Source organism: Nerophis ophidion, linkage group LG11 (genome assembly GCF_033978795.1).
Source record: "Nerophis ophidion isolate RoL-2023_Sa linkage group LG11, RoL_Noph_v1.0, whole genome shotgun sequence".
In the NCBI taxonomy this organism is placed as follows: domain Eukaryota; kingdom Metazoa; phylum Chordata; class Actinopteri; order Syngnathiformes; family Syngnathidae; genus Nerophis; species Nerophis ophidion.
In genome coordinates, this window is record NC_084621.1 from 22,532,831 (window position 1) to 22,552,830 (window position 20,000).

General features: G+C 37.5%; 1 protein-coding gene and 1 non-coding gene across 3 annotated transcripts in view; one reads left to right on the top strand and one right to left on the bottom strand.

Annotated features, from left to right (window-relative positions):
* bbs9 (Bardet-Biedl syndrome 9) overlaps window positions 1–20,000 on the top strand; it is a 327,542-nt gene that overhangs the window by 303,517 nt on the left and 4,025 nt on the right. The window lies entirely within an intron of this gene.
* On the bottom strand, window positions 10,984–11,056 carry trnak-cuu (transfer RNA lysine (anticodon CUU)). Its single transcript has one exon. It is a non-coding gene; the product is annotated as a tRNA-Lys (tRNA).

A 20,000-nucleotide genomic window follows, 5' to 3' on the forward strand; every position in this document is an offset into this window, starting at 1 on the left:
TATATATATATATATATATATCCATCCATCCATCCATCATCTTCCGCTTATCCGAGGTCGGGTCGCGGGGGCAACAGCCTAAGCAGGGAAACCCAGACTTCCCTCTCCCAAGCCACTTCGTCTAGCTCTTCCCGGGGGATCCCGAGGCGTTCCCAGGCCAGCCGGGAGAGATAGTCTTCCCAACGTGTCCTGGGTCTTCCCCGTGGCCTCCTACCGGTTGGACGTGCCCTAAACACCTCCCTAGGGAGGCGTTCGGGTGGCATCCTGACCAGATGCCCGAACCACCTCATCTGGCTCCTCTCGATGTGGAGGAGCAGCGGCTTTACTTTGAGTCCCTCCCGGATGACAGAGCTTCTCACCCTATCTCTAGGGGAGAGCCCCGCCACACGGCGGAGGAAACTCATTTCGGCCGCTTGTACCCGTGATCTTATCCTTTCGGTCATGACCCAAAGTTCATGACCATAGGTGAGGATGGGAACGTAGATCGACCGGTAAATTGAGAGCTTTGCCTTCCGGCTCAGCTCCTTCTTCACCACAACGGATCGGTACAACGTCCGCATTACTGAAGACGCCGCACCGATCCGCCTGTCGATCTCACGATCCACTCTTCCCTCACTCGTGAACAAGACTCTTAGGTACTTGAACTCCTCCACTTGGGGCAGGGTCTCCTCCCCAACCCGGAGATGGCACTCCACCCTTTTCCGGGAGAGAACCATGGACTCGGACTTGGAGGTGCTGATTCTCATTCCGGTCGCTTCACACTCGGCTGCGAACCGATCCAGCAAGAGCTGAAGATCCCGGTCAGATGAAGCCATCAGGACCACATCATCTGCAAAAAGCAGAGACCTAATCCTGCGGCTACCAAACCGGAACCCCTCAACGCCTTGACTGCGCCTAGAAATTCTGTCCATAAAAGTTATGAACAGAATCGGTGACAAAGGACAGCCTTGGCGGAGTCCAACCCTCACTGGAAATGTGTTCGACATACTGCCGGCAATGCGGACCAAGCTCTGACACTGATCGTACAGGGAACGGACCGCCACAATAAGACAGTCCGATACCCCATACTCTCTGAGCACTCCCCACAGGACTTCCCGAGGGACACTGTCGAATGCCTTCTCCAAGTCCACAAAGCACATGTAGACTGGTTGGGCAAACTCCCATGCACCCTCAAGAACCCTGCCGAGAGTATAGAGCTGGTCCACAGTTCCACGACCAGGACGAAAACCACACTGTTCCTCCTGAATCCGAGGTTCGACTATCCGACGTAGCCTCCTCTCCAGTACACCTGAATAAACCTTACCGGGAAGGCTGAAGAGTGTGATCCCACGATAGTTGGAGCACACCCTCCGGTCCCCCTTCTTAAAGAGAGGAACCACCACCCCGGTCTGCCAATCCAGAGGTACCGCCCCCGATGTCCACGCGATGCTGCAAAGTCTTGTCAACCAAGACAGCCCCACAGCATCCAGAGCCTTAAGGAACTCCGGGCGGATCTCGTCCACCCCTGGGGCCTTGCCACCGAGGAGCTTTTTAACTACCTCAGCGACCTAAGCCCCAGAAATAGGAGAGTCCACCACAGTTTCCCCAGGCACTGCTTCCTCATAGGAAGACGTGTTGGTGGGATTGAGGAGGTCTTCGAAGTATTCCTTCCACCTATCCACAACATCCGCAGTCGAGGTCAGCAGAACACCATCCGCACCATACATATATATATATATATATATACATGTATATATGTGAGTATATGTATATATGTGTATATATATATCCATCCATCCATTTCCTACCGCTTGTCCCTTTTGGGGTCGCGGGGGGTTGCTGGAGCCTATCTCAGCTGCATTCGGGCAGAAGGCGGCGTACACCCTGGACAAGTCGCTACCTCAATGTGTATTTATGTTTTTGTATACATATACAGTATATATATATATGTATATATTTGTGTGTATATATGCATATATATATATATATATATATATATATATATATATATATATATATATATATATATACATACTGTATATATATTTATATATACGTGCAACATCACAACACACACCACTATTTCTATTTTTCTATGGCTACATTAATTATTATAGTGTATTTTCAATAAATTCCAAGCCAGGAAAAGCCGCAAAGTGGAGGTTATTTAACACCAAAATCTGCAAAACTTCTAATAAACCAATTAAAAAAGTGATATTGTTCTTCTACATTCTAGTACATATACATACTGCATGTGTATGTATATATATATATATATATATATATATATATATATATATATATATATATATATATATATATATATATATATATATATATACATATATATATACACACACACATATATATATATATATATATATATATATATATATATATATATATATATACACATATATATATATATATATATATATATATATATATATATATATATATATATACACACATATATATATATATATATAAGCATGAGACTCTAATCTCAGGGTCGTGGGTTCGAGCCCCACGTTGGGCGCTTGTGTTTTGTGGAGGTTATTTAACACCAAACTCTGCAACACTTATAATAAATCAATCAAAAAGTACAAAAGTGATATTGTTCTTCTACATTTTAGTACATATACATACTGCATGTATATATATATATATATATATATATATATATATATATATATATAAATATATATATATATATATATATATATATATATATATATGTATACAAACCCCGTTTCCATATGAGTTGGGAAATTGTGTTAGATGTAAATATAAACAGAATACAATTATTTGCAAATCCTTTTCAACCCATATTCAGTTGAATGCACTACAAAGACAACATATTTGATGTTCAAACTCATAAACTTTATTTTTTTTTGCAACTAATAATGAACCTAGAATTTCATGGCTGCAACACGTGCCAAAGTAGTTGGGAAAGGGCATGTTCACCACTGTGTTACATCACCTTTTCATTTAACAACAATCAATAAACATTAGGGAACTGGGGAAACTAATTGTTGAAGCCTTGAAAGTGGAATTCTTTCCCATTTTTGTTTTATGTAGAGCTTCGGTCGTATATTGAGCTTCATAATGCGCCACACATTTCCGATGGGAGACAGGTCTGGACTGCAGGCGGGCCAGGAAAGTACCTGCACTCTTTTTTTACGAAGCCACGCTGTTGTAACACTTATCTTGCTGAAATAAGCAGGGGCGTCCATGATAACGTTGCTTAGATGACAACATATGTTGCTCCAAAACCTGTATGGACCATTTAGCATTAATGTTGCCTTCACAGATGTGTAAGTTACCCATGCCTTGGGCATTAAAACACTCCCATACCATCACAGAGGCTCGCTTTTGAACTTTGCGCCTATAACAATCCGAATGGTTATTTTCCTCTTTGTTCTGGAAGACACCACGTCCTCTGTTTCCAAATATAATTTGAAATGTGGAGTCACCAGACCACAGAACACCTTTCCAATTTGCATCAGTCCATCTTAGATGAGCTCGGGCCCAGCGAAGCCAGCGGCGTTTCTGGATGTTGTTGATAAATGGCTTTCGCTTTGCATAGTCGAGTTTTAACTTGCACTTACAGATGTAAGTGCAAGTTACTGACAGTGGTTTTAGGAAGTGTTCCTGAGCCCTTGTGGTGATATCCTTTACCCCCTGATGTCGGTTTTTGATGCAGTACCGCCTGAGGGATCAAAAGTCCGTAATATCATCGCTTACGTGCAGTGATTTCTCCAGATTCTCTGATCCTTTTGATGATTTTACGGACTGTAGATGGTAAAATCCCTAAATTCCTTGCAATAGCTCGTTGGGAAATGTTATTATAAAACTATTCCATGATTTACTTACAAAGTGGTGACCCTCGTCCCATCCTTGTTTGTGAATTACTTAGCATTTCATGGAAGCTGCTTTTATACCCAATCATGGCACCCAACTGTTCCCAATTAGCCTGCACACCTGTGGGATGTTCCAAATAAGTGTTTGATGAGCATTCTTCAACTTTATCAGTATTTATTGCCACCTTTCCCAACTTCTTTGTCACGTGTTGCTGGCATCAAATTCTAAAGTTAATGATTATTTGCAACAACAACAAAAGTGGTGAACTATTTTCGCACGTATTGCAGCCATGAAATTCTAAGTTAATTATTAGTTGCAAAAAAAAATAAAGTTTATGAGTTTTAACATCAAATATCTTGTCTTTGTAGCATATTGAACTGGATATGGGTTGAAAATGATTTGCAGATCATTGTATTCCGTTTATATTTACATCTAACACAATTTCCCAACTCATATGGAAACAGGGTCTGTATATATATATATATATATATATATATATATATATATATATATATATATATATATATATAAATGAGTATGAGAATTTTAATCCCAGGGTCGTGGGTTCGAGCCCCACGTTGGGTGCGTGTGTTTTGTGGAGGTTATTAAACACCAAACACTACAATACTTTTAATAAATCGATTAAAAAGTACAAAAGTGATATTGTACTTTTTCATTGTAGTGACGTGTGTTTACTTATTCTTCTGTTACACACACTTAACTACTTCTCTAGTATTCATCATTTATGAAAGGTCATATATGTAAACCCCATAACATGAAAAGCTGTAAATGCTATATATGTATGAATGTATATATACATATATATTTATATATATATATATATATATATATATACATATATATATATATATATGTGTATATATATATATACACATATATGTATATACAGTATATATATATATATATAAGTGTGTAAGTATCTGTATGTGTACTTTTACATATTTGTATGTACATGTGTATGTCAATAGGCATGTGTGTAAATGTGTGTGTGTACATGTGCGTCAAAATGTATGTGTGTATGTGTATCTGTGTGTATACCTCTATGTATGTGTGTGTACATGTATGTGTGTGTCAAAATGTATAAGTGTGTATATGTATGTGTGTGTACGTTTGTGTCAATATGTCTTTGTGTGTATACGTATGTGTGTATACCTGTATGTATGTGTGGGTACATGTATGTGTGTGTCAAAATGTATACGTGTGTATAATTATGCGCGTGTACGTGTTTGTTTGTTTTTGATACTTTTATTAGTAGATTGCACAATACAGTACATATTCCGTACAATTGACCACTAAATGGTAACACCCCAATAAGTTTTTCAACTTGTTTAAGTCCGGGTCCACGTTAATCAATTCATGGTAAATGGTGTGTCAATATGTCTGTGTGTGTATATGTATGTGTGTGTCAATATGTATGTATGTGTGTACCTGTGTGTTAGTATTTATGTGTGTATATGTATGTGTGTATATGAATGTGTGTGTGCATGTCCTTGTGTGTCAAAATGTTTGTGTGTATATGTGTCTGTGTGTATACTTGTATGTGTGTGTGTGTGTGTGTACATGTACGTGTTTGTCAAAATGTATACGTGTGTATGTGTGTGTCAATATGTATTTATGCGTACATGTGTGTTTATGAATGTGTGTACGCGTGTGTATATTTCTTTGTGTATGTGTGTGTATAGTAATGTTTGTGTACATTTGTGTATATAAATGTGTGTGCGTACGCGTATGTGTGTGTGTGTGTGTGCGCGTGTGTATAATTATATGTGTGTGTGCGTGTATGCGGCCAAATTTTTAGTAACATTGTATGCACAGCTGCAAATGTAATGTGTGTGTGTGTGTGTGTGTGTGTCTTTGTGCGTGTGTGTGTGTGTACATGTCCGTCAAAATGTATGTGTGTGTACGTGTGTGTCAAATGTTTGTGTGTGTACATGTATGTGTGTGTCAAAATGTATACGAGTGTATATGTGTGTGTACATGTGTGTCAAATGTTTGTGTGTGTACATGTATGTGTGTGTCAAAATGTATACGAGTGTATATGTGTGTGTACATGTGTGTCAAATGTTTATGTGTGTAAATGTATGTGTGTGTCAATATGTATATATGTCTGTGTACCCGTGTGTCAATATGTATGTGTGTATATGTATGTGTGTGTATATGTGCTTATGTGTCAAAATGTATGTGTGTATATGTATCTGTGTGTATACCTGTATGTGTGTGTACGTGTACATGTACGTGTGTGTCAAAATGTATACATGTGTATATGTATGTAGGTCAATATGTATGTATGTGTACATGTATATATATATATGTGTTTGTCAATATGTATGTATGTGTATATGTACATATATATGTGTTTGTCAATATGTATGTATGTGTATATGTATATATATATGTGTTTGTCAATATTTCTGTATGTGTATGCGTGTGTATATTTGTGTGTGTATGTTTGTGTATAATATTGTGTGTGTCAAAATATATGTGTATATGTATGTGTGTGTATAACTGTATGTATGTGTGTGTACATGTATGTGTGTCAAAATGTATACGTGTATATATGTATGTGTGTGTACGTGTGTGTCAAATGTCTGTGCGTGTGTATGTATGTGTGTGTACGTGTGTATCAAATGTCTGTGTGAGTATATGTATGTGTGTGTCAATATGTATATATGTGTGTACCCGTGTGTCAATATGTATGTGTGTATATATATGTGTGTGTCCATGTGCTTGTGTGTCTAAATGTATGTGTTTATATGTATCTGTGTGTATACTTGTATGTGTGTGTGCGTGTACATGTACGTGTGTGTCAAAATGTATACATGTGTATATGTATGTGTGTCAATATGTATGTATGTGTATATGTATATATATGTGTGTGTGTCAATATGTATGTATGTGTATGCGTTTGTACATTTGTGCGTGTATGTTTGTGTATATTAATGTGTGTACATTTGTGTATATTTATGTGTGCGTGTACGTGTGTGTACATTTTTGTGTGTGTACGTTTGAGTATATTTATGTGTGTGCGTACGTGTGTGTGTGTGTACCCGTGTGTATAATTATGTGTGTGTACGTGTGTGTGTATGCGGCCAAATTTTTATTAACATTGTATGCACAGCTGCAAATGTTGTGTGTGTGTGTGTGTGTGTGTGTGTGTGTGTGTGTGTGTGTGTGTGTGTGTGTGTGTGTGTGTGTGTGTGTGTGTGTGTGTGTGTGTGTGTGTGTGTGTGTGTGTGCACATTTAACTCATCCAGTGTTGCAAACGTCTGCTCTGATGTGGCCGACTGAATATTGGATAGAGCGCGAGGAAGTCGATGGTGGCGTGCGTGCGTGCGTGCGTGCGTGCGTGTGTGTGTGTGTGTGTGTGTGTGTGAGTGTGTGAGTCATGTGCGTCAAAATGTATGTGTGTATATGTATCTGTATGTATGTGTGTGTATGTGTGTGTACGTGTGTGTCAATATGTCTGTGTGTACTGTATGTATGTGTGTGTACATGTATGTGTGTGTCCTAATGTATATGCGTGTATATGTATGTGTGTGTACGTGTGTGTCAATATGTCTGTGTATGTATATGTATGTATGTGTGGGTACATGAATATGCGTGTCAAAATGTATATGTGTGTATATGTATGTGTGTGTACGTGTGTGTCAATATGTCTGTGTGTCTATGTATGTGTGTGTAGGTGTGTGTCAATATGTATGTATGTGTGTGTACCCATGTTTCAATATGTATGTTTATATATGTATGTGTGTGTCAATATGTCTGTGTGTATATGTATGTGTGTGTAAGTGTGTGTCAATATGTATGTTTGTATATGTATGTGTGTGTACATGTGCTTGTGTGTCAAAATGTATGTGTGTATATGTATCTGTGTGTATACCTGTATGTGTGTGTATATGTATGTGTGTGTACATGTACGTGTGTGTCAAAATGTATATGGTTGTATATGTATGTGTGTGACAATATGTATGTATGCGTACATGTGTGTTTATGTATGTGTACGCGTGTGTATATTTGTGTGTTTACGTTTGTGTATATTTGTGTGCGCGTATATGTTTGTGTGTGTGTGTACACGTGTGTGTGTGTGTACACGTGTGTGTATATTTTTGTGTGTGTTCGTTTGTGTATATTTATGTGTGTGCGTACGTGTGTGTGTGTGTACGGGTGTGTATAAATATCTGTGTGTACGTGTGCGTGTATGCGGCCAAATTTTTTGTAACATTGTATGCACAGCTGCAAATATAGTGTGTGTGTGTGTGTGTGTGTGTGTGTGTGTGTGTGTGTGTGTGTGTGTGTGTGTGTGTGTGTGTGTGTGCGTGCTCGCCACCAGACGTGAAACACGTCATGCCATTCTGTAACAATAAAATACATTGGTAGCCTTTGTACATACCGCTGTATATGTCGTGTGTGTGTGTGTGTGTGTGTGTGTGTGTGTGTGTGTGTGTGTGTGTGTGTGTGTGTGTGTGTGTGTGTGCGTGTGTGCGTGTGTGCGTGTGCGCGCGTTAACAGGGCGTTGCTGGCCAGAGAGAATATATCCTGAACGACCACGGGAATGAAGCCGCCCACTTAACCACACCCAGCGAAGTTGTGGTCTTAGTGTGTGTGTGTGTGTGTGTGTGTGTGTGTGTGTGTGTGTGTGTGTGTGTGTGTGTCTGCACGAGACTACCACTACGACTGCGCTCGCCGTGTCCTAGCTCCATTGTTTTTACACCAATGAGTCACCAAGCCGACTTTCAACTTCTTTATTGGGACTTCAAGACTGGTGACATCCTGGAGAACCATAGATTGCACACAATGCTAATGCTAACGCTAAAATCAGGCTAATGTGGCTCGGGTGTTGCATGAGACTTTTTTCATCTCCACGTTGTGGGTTCCAGCGCCCATTTTGATAGTTTTCACCTTCATAACCAGTATATAACATATTCTCTTTTTTTTTCAAAGAAACATTTCATGTGAATGTTAAAGAGCCAAAGTGAAATGCTAACAGTTAGCACGCTAGTAACAAGAAAACATTTGCAAAATTATCTTAGAAAACCAGCATACTAACATGCTAGCAATAGCCCACTTACAGTTTGCATTGGTGAAATACTCAAATGTATGACACTGAACTATACACGCAAAATTTGCTAAGCAAGCTAATGTTAGCACGTTAAAATGCTAACTGTAGCATGTGTCAAGTAATAAAATATATTACTCTGCCTTGTATTCCTGACAAATGTGCCTTCCCAAAGTCCTGACTTAAATCTGTGGACAATGCTGAAGAAACAAGTCCATGGAACACTTCAATCAGTACACTTTAATGAGTACATTTCAATAAGTATACGTCAATAAGTACAGTTCAAGATGTATACTTCAAAAAGTACACTTCAATAGGTACACTTTATAAGTACATTTCAATAAGTTTACATCTATAAGTACAGTTCAAGATGTATACTTCAAAATTACCATGAATTCATTAACATGGACAAGTTGAAAAACTTATTGGGATGTTACCATTTAGTGGTCGATTGTACGGAATATGTACTGTACTGTCTACTAAAAAAAGTATCAATCAATCCAAAAAAGTACACTTCAATAGGTACACTTTAATAAGTACATTTCAATAAGTATACTTAAATCAGTACACTTTAGTAAGGACATTTCAATAAATAAAATTCAATAAGCACAGTTCAAGATGTATGCTTCAAAATTCAAAAAGTAGACTTCAATAGGTACACTTCAAGGTACAGTTCAAAATGTGTACCTCAAGAAGTACACTTCAATAGGTACACTTCAATCAGTAAACTTGAATAAGAACACTTTAATAAGTACATTTCGATAAGTACGCTTCAATAAGTACAGTTCAAAGTGTATACTATAAAAAGTACTCTTCAATAGGTACACTTCAATCAGTATCTTTAGTAAGTACATTTCAATGAGTATACTTCAATAAATATAGTTCAAAATGTATACTTTCAAAAGTACACTTCAATCAGTACACATTAATATGTACTTTTCAAAGGGTATTCTTCAATAAGTACAGTTCAAGATGTATACTTCAAAAAGTACACTTCAATGCGAATACTTCAATCAGTACACTGTTGTAAGTACACTTTAATGAGTACACGGCAATAAGTATACTTCAACAAGTACAGTTCAAGATGTATACTTGAAAAAGTACACTTCAATATGTACACTTCAATCAGTACAATTTACTGTAATAAGTACATTTCAATACGAAAACTTCACTAAGTACAGTTTAAGATGTATACTTCAAAAAGTACACTTCAATAGGTACACTTCAATCAGTACACTTTAATAAGTACATTTCAATAAGTACAGTTCAAGATGAATTCTTCAAAAAGTACTATTCAATAGGTACACTTTAATAAGTACACTTCAGTAAGTATACGTCAATAAGTACAGTTCAAAATGTATACTTCAAAAAGTTCACATCAATATTTACACTTCAATCAGTACATTTCAATAATTATACTTAAATCAGTACAGTTCAACATGTATACTTCAAAAAGTACACTTCAATCAGTACACTTTACTAAGTACATTTAGAATAAGTATACTTCACTCCGTACACTTTAGTCAGTACACTTCAATAAGTATACTTCAATAAGTACAGTTTAAAATGTATACTTCAAAAAGTACACTTCAATAGGTACACTTCAATCAGTACACTTTAATAAGTACATTTAGAATAAGTATACTTCACTCCGTACACTTTAGTCAGTACACTTCAATAAGTATACTTCAATAAGTACAGTTTAAAATGTATACTTCAAAAAGTACACTTCAATAGGTACACTTCAATCAGTACACTTCAATCAGTACACTTTAATAAGTACACTTTAATAAATGCATTTCAATAAGTATACTTCAATAAGTACAGTCCAAGATGTATACTTGGAAAAGTACACTTCAATAGGTACACTTCAATCAGTACACTTTAGTAAGTACATTTTAATGAGTATACTTCAATAAGGACAATTTAAGATGTATACTTCAAAAACTACACTGCAAATGGTACACTCTAATAAGTACATTTCAATAAGTATACTTCAACAAGTACATTTGAAGAAGTATTCCTACTGTGTATATGGGTGAAGACCTCCCCATAAAAGCAAGCGCCCAACGTGGGGCTCGAACCCACGACCCTGAGATTAAGAGTCTCATGCTCTACCGACTGAGCTAGCCGGGCTGTGGAGGAGAGACACACACACCCACACACACACCTTCCTGCTACCGTGTCACAGGTCATGTGACCTCCTGACCGCCGACTAGGCGGGTCACAAAAAATGTGCAATTGTCACTTTTAAAGATGATGTCATCATAGTTGTGTTTGTAGTCAGTGATGACCACACTCTCATTGGGGATTACACTCACACACACACACACACACACACACACACACACACACACACACACACACACACACACACACACACACACACACACACACACACACACACACACACACACACTCCTGTATTTCTGACCTTCTTGAGACCCGAGAGTAATGCCTCCCTCTTTAGGACCAGCCTTTCTAGATATATAAAGATGTGTATTTCCAACATTGAAGTGAAGTGAAGTGAATTATATTTATATAGCGCTTTTCTCTAGTGACTCAAAGCGCTTCACATAGTGAAACCCAATATTTAACTTACATTTAAACCAGTGTGGGTGGCACTGGGAGCAGGTGGGTAAAGTGTCTTGCCCAAGGACACGACGGCCATAACTGGGATGGCACAAGCGGGAATCGAACCTGCAACCCTCAAGTTGCTGGCACGGCCACTCTAAAAACCGAGCTATACCGCCCCATTAACATTAATAATATATACATACTATGCAAATATAAAAAGCTCGCTGTGAAAAATTAGTTGAAATTTCACAAGAAAAACTTGGAATTTTGGCAGTTTTTTAATAAAAGTCGTCATTTTACTCAACGCAAGCCAAAATTTTACAAGAATAAACTGAACTTGTGTGCAATATTATGATAAAAGTTGGAATTTTACTCAACAACAGTCGCAATTTTTACAAGAAAAGCTTAAAATGTTGGGCATTTTATGAAATGAGTGAAAATTTTACAAAAGTCACAATTTTATAAGAAAACCTGGGAACGCCTCGGGATCCCCCGGTAGAAGCTGGGGAGAGGGAAGTCTGGACCTCTCTGCTTAGGCTGCTGCCCCCGTGACCCGACCTCGGATAAGCGGGAGAAAATGGATGGATGGACTTTAAAATGTTGGCGATATTATAATAATAATCCAAATTTTACTTGGTAAAATGATGACAAAAGTCTAAATTTTTCTAAAAAAAAAAAGTCATTATTTTACAAGAACAACAAAAAATTGGCAATATTGTAAAAACAGCCAGAATTTTTTATGACAAATGTCACCATTTTGCATTAAAAAGTCATAATTTTACATAAAAACCTAATAGTTTTACGAGAAAATATTGCAATATTACAGAAACAGAAAGAATATGAGAAATTGTTCCCAATTTTATAAGAAAAAAAGTCTGCTTTTAGTTCATTATTTATTATTTGGTTTTTTTGTAATTGTTTTTTAATCGTCATTATTTACTTCTAGTTATTACAGTATGTCCCTATATACATATTTATCCATTATTTGTTTATTAATTTTCACACACACTTGTTATTTCATATGTTGACCTCAGAGGAGGAGCACTTTTATAAGCGACACACAGTCAGTGTGAAAAATCCCTCCTTTTTTTTCCCAGGGATGAACAGGGACGTCCTCCTTTAGCTGCCGTCTTATTTTATCCTATATTGCTGCATTTGCACCTGTCAATGTTTACTTTTGCATGCACATTAAATCAACAACAAAATCCTGACTTTGGAGCAATGTTCACGGACTCTAGTATTTGGCTCTCTGTTAGATGCAATGGTTTGAAGTATTGGAACCATGATTTATGTCCTCACTTGTTCACCTCCTCATATGGAAGGTACTTTTCCACACACACTCCACACACGCACGCACACACACACGCACACACTCAGAGACACAACTACTTGACTTTAGCATGCAGACAAATTGAGAGCCAACAACACCTGTTGCATCACAAAGGGCCGCCACTTAACAGGAGGACCCACACCCGACCCCCCCGCCCCGACCCCTGTCGAAGACACATGCTCAAGCAACCCCCCCCTGCACACACACACACAGACACGCACACATACAGATACACACACACAGAGACACAGACACACACACACAGACACACAGGGACTCACAGACACACACACACACCCGCACAAATACAGACACACACAGAGACACAGACACACACACACAGACACACTGACACACACACAGACACACGCACAAATACAGACACACACAGAGACACAGACACACACACGCACAAATACAGACACACACACAGAGACACACAGAGACACACACAGACACACACACACGCACAAATACAGACACACACAGAGACACAGACACACACACGCGCACACACACACTAACACACACACACAGAGACACACACAGACACACACACACACACACACAAACACACAGACACACACACAAACACACAGACACACACACAGAGACCCACACACAGTCACAGAGAGACACACACACACACACACACACACTGACACACACATACACACACACACACACACAGACACACATACAGACACACACGCACACACACACACACTCAAACACACACACACACACAGACACACACACCGACACACACAGACACACACACAAATACACACAGAGAGACACACACATACAGACACACACACACACACACACTCAAACACACATAGAGACACACACACACTCACAGAGAGACACAAACAGACACACACACATACACACACCGACACACACAGACACACACACAGACACACACTCAGACACACACCGAGACAAACACACAGACACACATACGGAGACACACACACAAACACACACACACAGACACACAGAGACACACACACACACAGAGACACACACACACACACAGGCGATAAGAAGATAAGAAGACTGTCTGCCAACAATGAGACGCTTTTCTTATCTTGGTGACGAGCAGAAAGATTTTAGACGACAACTTCATGTCTTTTGTGTGGAGTTTTAATCATACTTTGTTCCTCTTTGTGTACTCTTCATACTTTGTTCCTCTTTATGTACTCTTCATATTTTATTCCTCAACTACTCTTCATATTTTATTCCTCATTGTGTACTCTTCATACTTTATTCCTCATCGTGTATTCTTTATACTTTTTTCCTCATCGAGTACTTTTCATACTTTATTCATCATCGAGTACTCTTCATACTTTATTCCTCATTGTGTACTCTTCATACTTTATTCCTCATAGTGTATTCTTTATACTTTTTTCCTCAACGAGTATTCTTCATAGATTATTCCTCATCGAGTACTCTTCATAATTTATTCCTCATTGTGTACTTTTCATACTTTATTCCTCCTTGTGTACTCTTCAGACGTTATTCCTCATCGTGTATTCTTTATACTTTTTCCTCATCGAGTACTCTTCATAATTTATTCCTCACCGAGTACTCTTCATATTTCATTCGTCATCGTGTACTCTGTATACTTTATTCCTCATTGAGTACTCTTCATAATTTATTTCTCATCGAGTACTCTTCATATTTTATTCCTCATTGTGTAATCTTCATACTTTCATCCTCACCATGTACTTTTCATACTTTATTCCTCATCGAGTACTCTTCACATTGTATTCCTCATCAAGTGCTCTTCATACTTTATTCCTCATCGGCTATTCTTCATATTTTATTCCTCATCATTTACTCTTCATATTTTATTCTTCATGGAGTATTCTTCATAGATTATTCCTCATCGAGTTGTCTTCATATTTTATTCCTCTTCAAGTACTCTTCATATTTTATTCCTCATCATTCACTCTTAATATTTTATTCCTCAAGTACTCTTCATATTTTATTCTTCATGGAGTATTCTTCATAGATTATTCCTCATCGAGTACTCTTCATATTTTATTCCTCATTAAGTACTCTTCATAATTTATTCCTTATTGTGTACCCTTCATACTTTATTCCTCATAGGGTACTCTTCAATATTTATTCTTCATTGAGTATACTTTATTTTTTATTCTTCATGGAGTATTCTTCATAGATTATTCCTCATCGAGTACTCTTCATATTTGATTCCTCATCAAGTACTCTTCATATTTTATTCCTTTTTGTGTACCCTTCATACTTTATTCCTCATAGAGTACTCTTCAATATTTATTCTTCATTTAATATTCTTTATTTTTTATTCCTCATCAAACACTCTTCGTATTTTATTCCCCACCGAGTACTCTTCAGACTTTATTCCTCATCGAGTACTCTTCATATTTTATTCCTCATCAAGTACTCTTCATATTTTATTCTTCATGGAGTATTTTTCATAGATTATTCCTCATCGAGTACTCTTCAGAATTTATTCCTCATCGAGTACTCTTCATATTTTATCCCTCATTGTGTACTCTCCATAATTTATTCCTCATTGAGTACTCTTCATTTTTTATTCCTCATCGTGTACTCTTCATATGTTATTCCTCATCGAGTATTCTTCATATTTTATTCCTCATCGAGTACTCTTCATACTTTATTCCTCATTGAGTTCTCTTCATACTCTATTCCTCATTGTGTACTCTTCATACTTTATTCCTCATTAAGTACTCTTCATATTTTATTCCTCAACAAGTACCCTTCATACTTTACTCCTTATCATTTACTCATCATATTTTATTCCTCATCAAGTACTCTTCATATTTCATCGTACAGTCAGACATAAACATGGTGCATACCCAAAGTATTCACGGCGCTTCACTTTTTCCACGTTGTTTTAAGTTGCAGCCTTATTGCATTCACACATTAATTTTTGTCCTCAAAATTCTTCACACAATGCCCCATAATGACAATGTAAAAATGTTTTGGGGGGTTTTTCGCAAATTTATTAAACGTAACAACATTTTAAAAAATCACATATTGTTTCAAAGTCAGTTTTAAAGGACACATACTGGCTGGTGGTTCCAAACTTATGGATAATGGAGGCCACTGTGCTCATTAAGACCTTTTTAAGGCAGAACATTTTTTTCTGTAACCATCCCCAGATTTGTGCCTGGAGACCATCCTGTCTACAGACTATTCTTTGGACTTCATTCTTTGATCTGTGCTGCCAATCACTGTCAAGTGTGTCAAATCATGTCCAATGAAGCCATAGGAACGTCTTAAGGAAGATCAGTTGAAACAGGGTGCACCTGAACGCACCTTGGAGGCTGTGAATACTTACATGCATGTTTTTCATTTTGAATAAGTTTGCAAACATTTGTAAAAAAACCAAAAAAAAAACCTTAGCCACTGTCATTATGGGGTATTGTGTGTAGAAATTTGAGGATAAAAATGAAAGGAATAAGGCTGGAACATGTCAGCACATGGAAATCAAAACGAGACCTTGTCTTTTTTTTTTTTGCTGCATGCTTTACGGCGGCAAAGAGTCGGACCTGTGACAGGCAGTAGGAGCTGTGACAGGAAGTAGGAGCTGTGACAAGCAGCTAATGTTAGCGTGTGAAGCGTAAATCAACTTAGGAAACAAAACAAAACAAAAACGTCTGAAAAAACTTTCCGAGCACCTGCGTGCACCTCAAAGTTTTTTCTTTGGAGGTAGAGTGTGAGAGAAGAACCCTCAAACGTGGACAAACATTGACCTTGTCTGGCGGTCTTGGTCGGATCCGATTCTACGTGAGTCCCGTCTGGACCAGACCAGTCAGGAAGTCCTGGTTAACATACTTTCCTGGACTCCAAGGTCCTCCTGGGCTTCCATTTTGGATCTATTAATGCAGGAAGTGTTTCACTTTCACTACACAAAATACAAACTTATGACGCATTTGTGGCAGTAAAAGCTGCTGCGCTTCATTATAGTCACTTTCAAGTGTACTCATTGAAGTGTACTTCTTGAACTGTACTACTTGCTGTGTACTTATTAAAGATCACTAATTGATATGTACTTCTGGATGTGTACTTCTTGAAGTGTACTTATTAAAGATTACTAATTGATATGTACTTCTAGATGTGTACTTCTTGAAGTGTACTTATTAAAGATTACTAATTGATATGTACTTCTAGATGTGTACTTCTAGATGTGTACTTCTTGAAGTGTACTTATTGAGGTATACTTACTGAAGTATCCTACTTGACGTGTACTTCTAGATGTGTACTTCTTGAAGTGTACCATTTGAAATGTACTTTCTGAAGTATATTACTTGATGTGTACTTATTAAAGTGTACTAATTGATGTGCGCTTATTGATGTGTACTTCTTAAAGTATACTTCCTGAAGTACACTACTTTATATGTACTTATTGAAGTGTACTAATTGATGTGCACTTCTTGATGTGTACTTTTTGAAGTGTACTACTTGATGTGTACTTATTAAAGTTTACTAATTAATTTTTATTTCTAGATGTGTACTTTTTGAAGTGTACTTCCTGAAGTATACTACTTTATGTGTACTTTTAGATGTGTACTTCTGCTAGTGTACTTATTGAAGTGTACTTCCTGAAGTATAATACTTGATGTGTACTTATTGAACTGTACTATTTGATATGTAGTTTTTGAAGTGTACTTCCTAAAGTATACTACTTGAAGTGTACTTATTGATGTGTCCTTCTTGAAGTGTACTTCTTGATGTGTACTTATTGGCGTGTACTTCCTGAAGTTTACTGCAAGATGTGTACTTATTGAAGTGTGCTAATGGAAATGTACTTTCTGAAGTGTACCTCCTAAAGTATACTACTTGATGTGTTCTTATTTAAATGTAATAATTGAAGTGTACTTATTTAAGTGCACTTATTTAATTGTATTTCTTAGAGTGTACTTATTTAAGTGTACCTCTTGAAGTATACTTCTTGAAGTGTACTTTTTCAAGTATACTTATTAATATGTACTTTTTGAAGCGTACTTCCTGAAGTGTACTGATTTACGGGTACTTTTTGACGTGTCATTCTTGAAGTGCACTACTTAAAGGATAGATTTTGAACTGTACTTACTGAAATGTACTCATTGAAATTTGCTTACTGAAATGTAAGTCCTGCGATGAGGTGGCGACTTGTCCAGGGTGCACGCCGGCTTCCGCCCGATTGTAGCTGAGAGAGGCTTTAGTGTCCCCCGCGACCCCAAAGGGAATACGCGGTACAAAATGGATGGAAATGTAAGTCTTGAAGTGTACTTATTGAGGTGTATTTACTGAAATGTATCTCTTGAAATGTACTTTTTGAAGTATACCTCTTGAAGTGTACTTATTGAAATATACTTATTGAAAAGTACGTATTAAAGTATGCTCATTGAAGTATACATCTTGAAATGTACTTATTGAAGTATACTTATTAAAAGGTACCTATTAAGGTATACTTATTGAAGTGTACTTAGTGAAGTGCACTGACTCGAGTAGAGTATTGTACTGTTGATGAGAGTAGATCACTTCCTGTTTCCAGTAGATCACATGCTCGTGTAGTGTTTACAATAATGTGTTTATGGTGTGTGTGTGTGTGTGTGTGTGTGTGTGTGTGTGTGTGTATGGTGTGTGGGGGGGTGTTAGCGGCGCTGCATTCATCTGCACGCATACGGCCGGCCGCACACATCGCCCACAGCCAACACACTCCATCAGCCATCTACTCCCTGCTCGTCTCTGTGTGTGTGTCGGTGTGTGTGTGTGTGTAGAGGTGCGCAGGGCACACACAACGTTGTTGTCTGCGCTGAAAAGAAGTTGTGTCGCAGCAGTGTGGGGTCAGAGGTCAGAGTGTGACCAATCTGAATGTCATCTTTATTTTTAGATTGACATGTTTTATCTCTCTCACACAGACACACACACACACACACACACACACACACACACACACACACACACACACACACACAAAGTTGAATATTGTCATATTGAGTTTTAAAATAATTGTGTGATAGTAGTCATAATCACACACACACACACACACAGTTGTATATTGTTACATCAAGTTGTAAAACAATTGTGTGATAGTAGTCATAACTACACACACACACACACACACACAAAGTTGTGTATTGTTACATTGAGTTCTAAAACACTTGTGTGATAGTCATAACCACACACATACACACACACAGAGACACAAAGTTGCATATAGTTACATTGAGTTCTAAAACAATTGTGTGATAGTAGTCATAATCACACACAAACACACACACAGACAAAGTTGTATATTGTTACATTGAGTTCTAAAACAATTGTGTGATAGTAGTCATAATCACACAGATACATACACACACACACAAAGTTGTATATTGTTACATTGAGTTCTAAAACATTTGTGTGATGGTAGTCATAATCACACACACACACAGACACACAAAGTTGTATAGTGTTACATTGATTTCTAAAACAATTGTGTGATAGTAGTCATAATCACACACATACATACACACACACACACACACAAAGTTGTATATTGTTACATTGAGTTCTAAAACATTTGTGTGATAGTAGTCATAATCACACAGAGACACAAAGTTGTATATTGTTACATTGAGTTCTAAAACAATTGTGTGATAGTAGTCATAATCACACACACACAAAGTTGTATATTGTTACACTAAGTTCTAAAACAATTGTGTGATAGTAGTCATAATCACACACATACACACACACAGAGACACAAAGTTGTGTATTGTTACATTGAGTTCTAAAACAATTGTGTGATAGGAGTCATAATCATACACACACACACACACACACACAAAGTTGTATATTGTTACATTGAGTTCTAAAACAATTGTGTGATAGTAGTCATAATCACACACACACACACACACACAGAGACACAAAGTTGTATAGTGTTACATTGATTTCTAAAACAATTGTGTGATAGTAGTCATAATTACACACACACACACACACACACACACAAAGTTGTATATTGTTACATTGAGTTCTAAAACAATTGTGTGATAGTAGTCATAATCACACACATACATATACACACACACACAAAGTTGTATATTGTTACATTGAGTTCTAAAACATTTGTGAGATGGTAGTCATAATCACACACACACACAGACACACAAAGTTGTATAG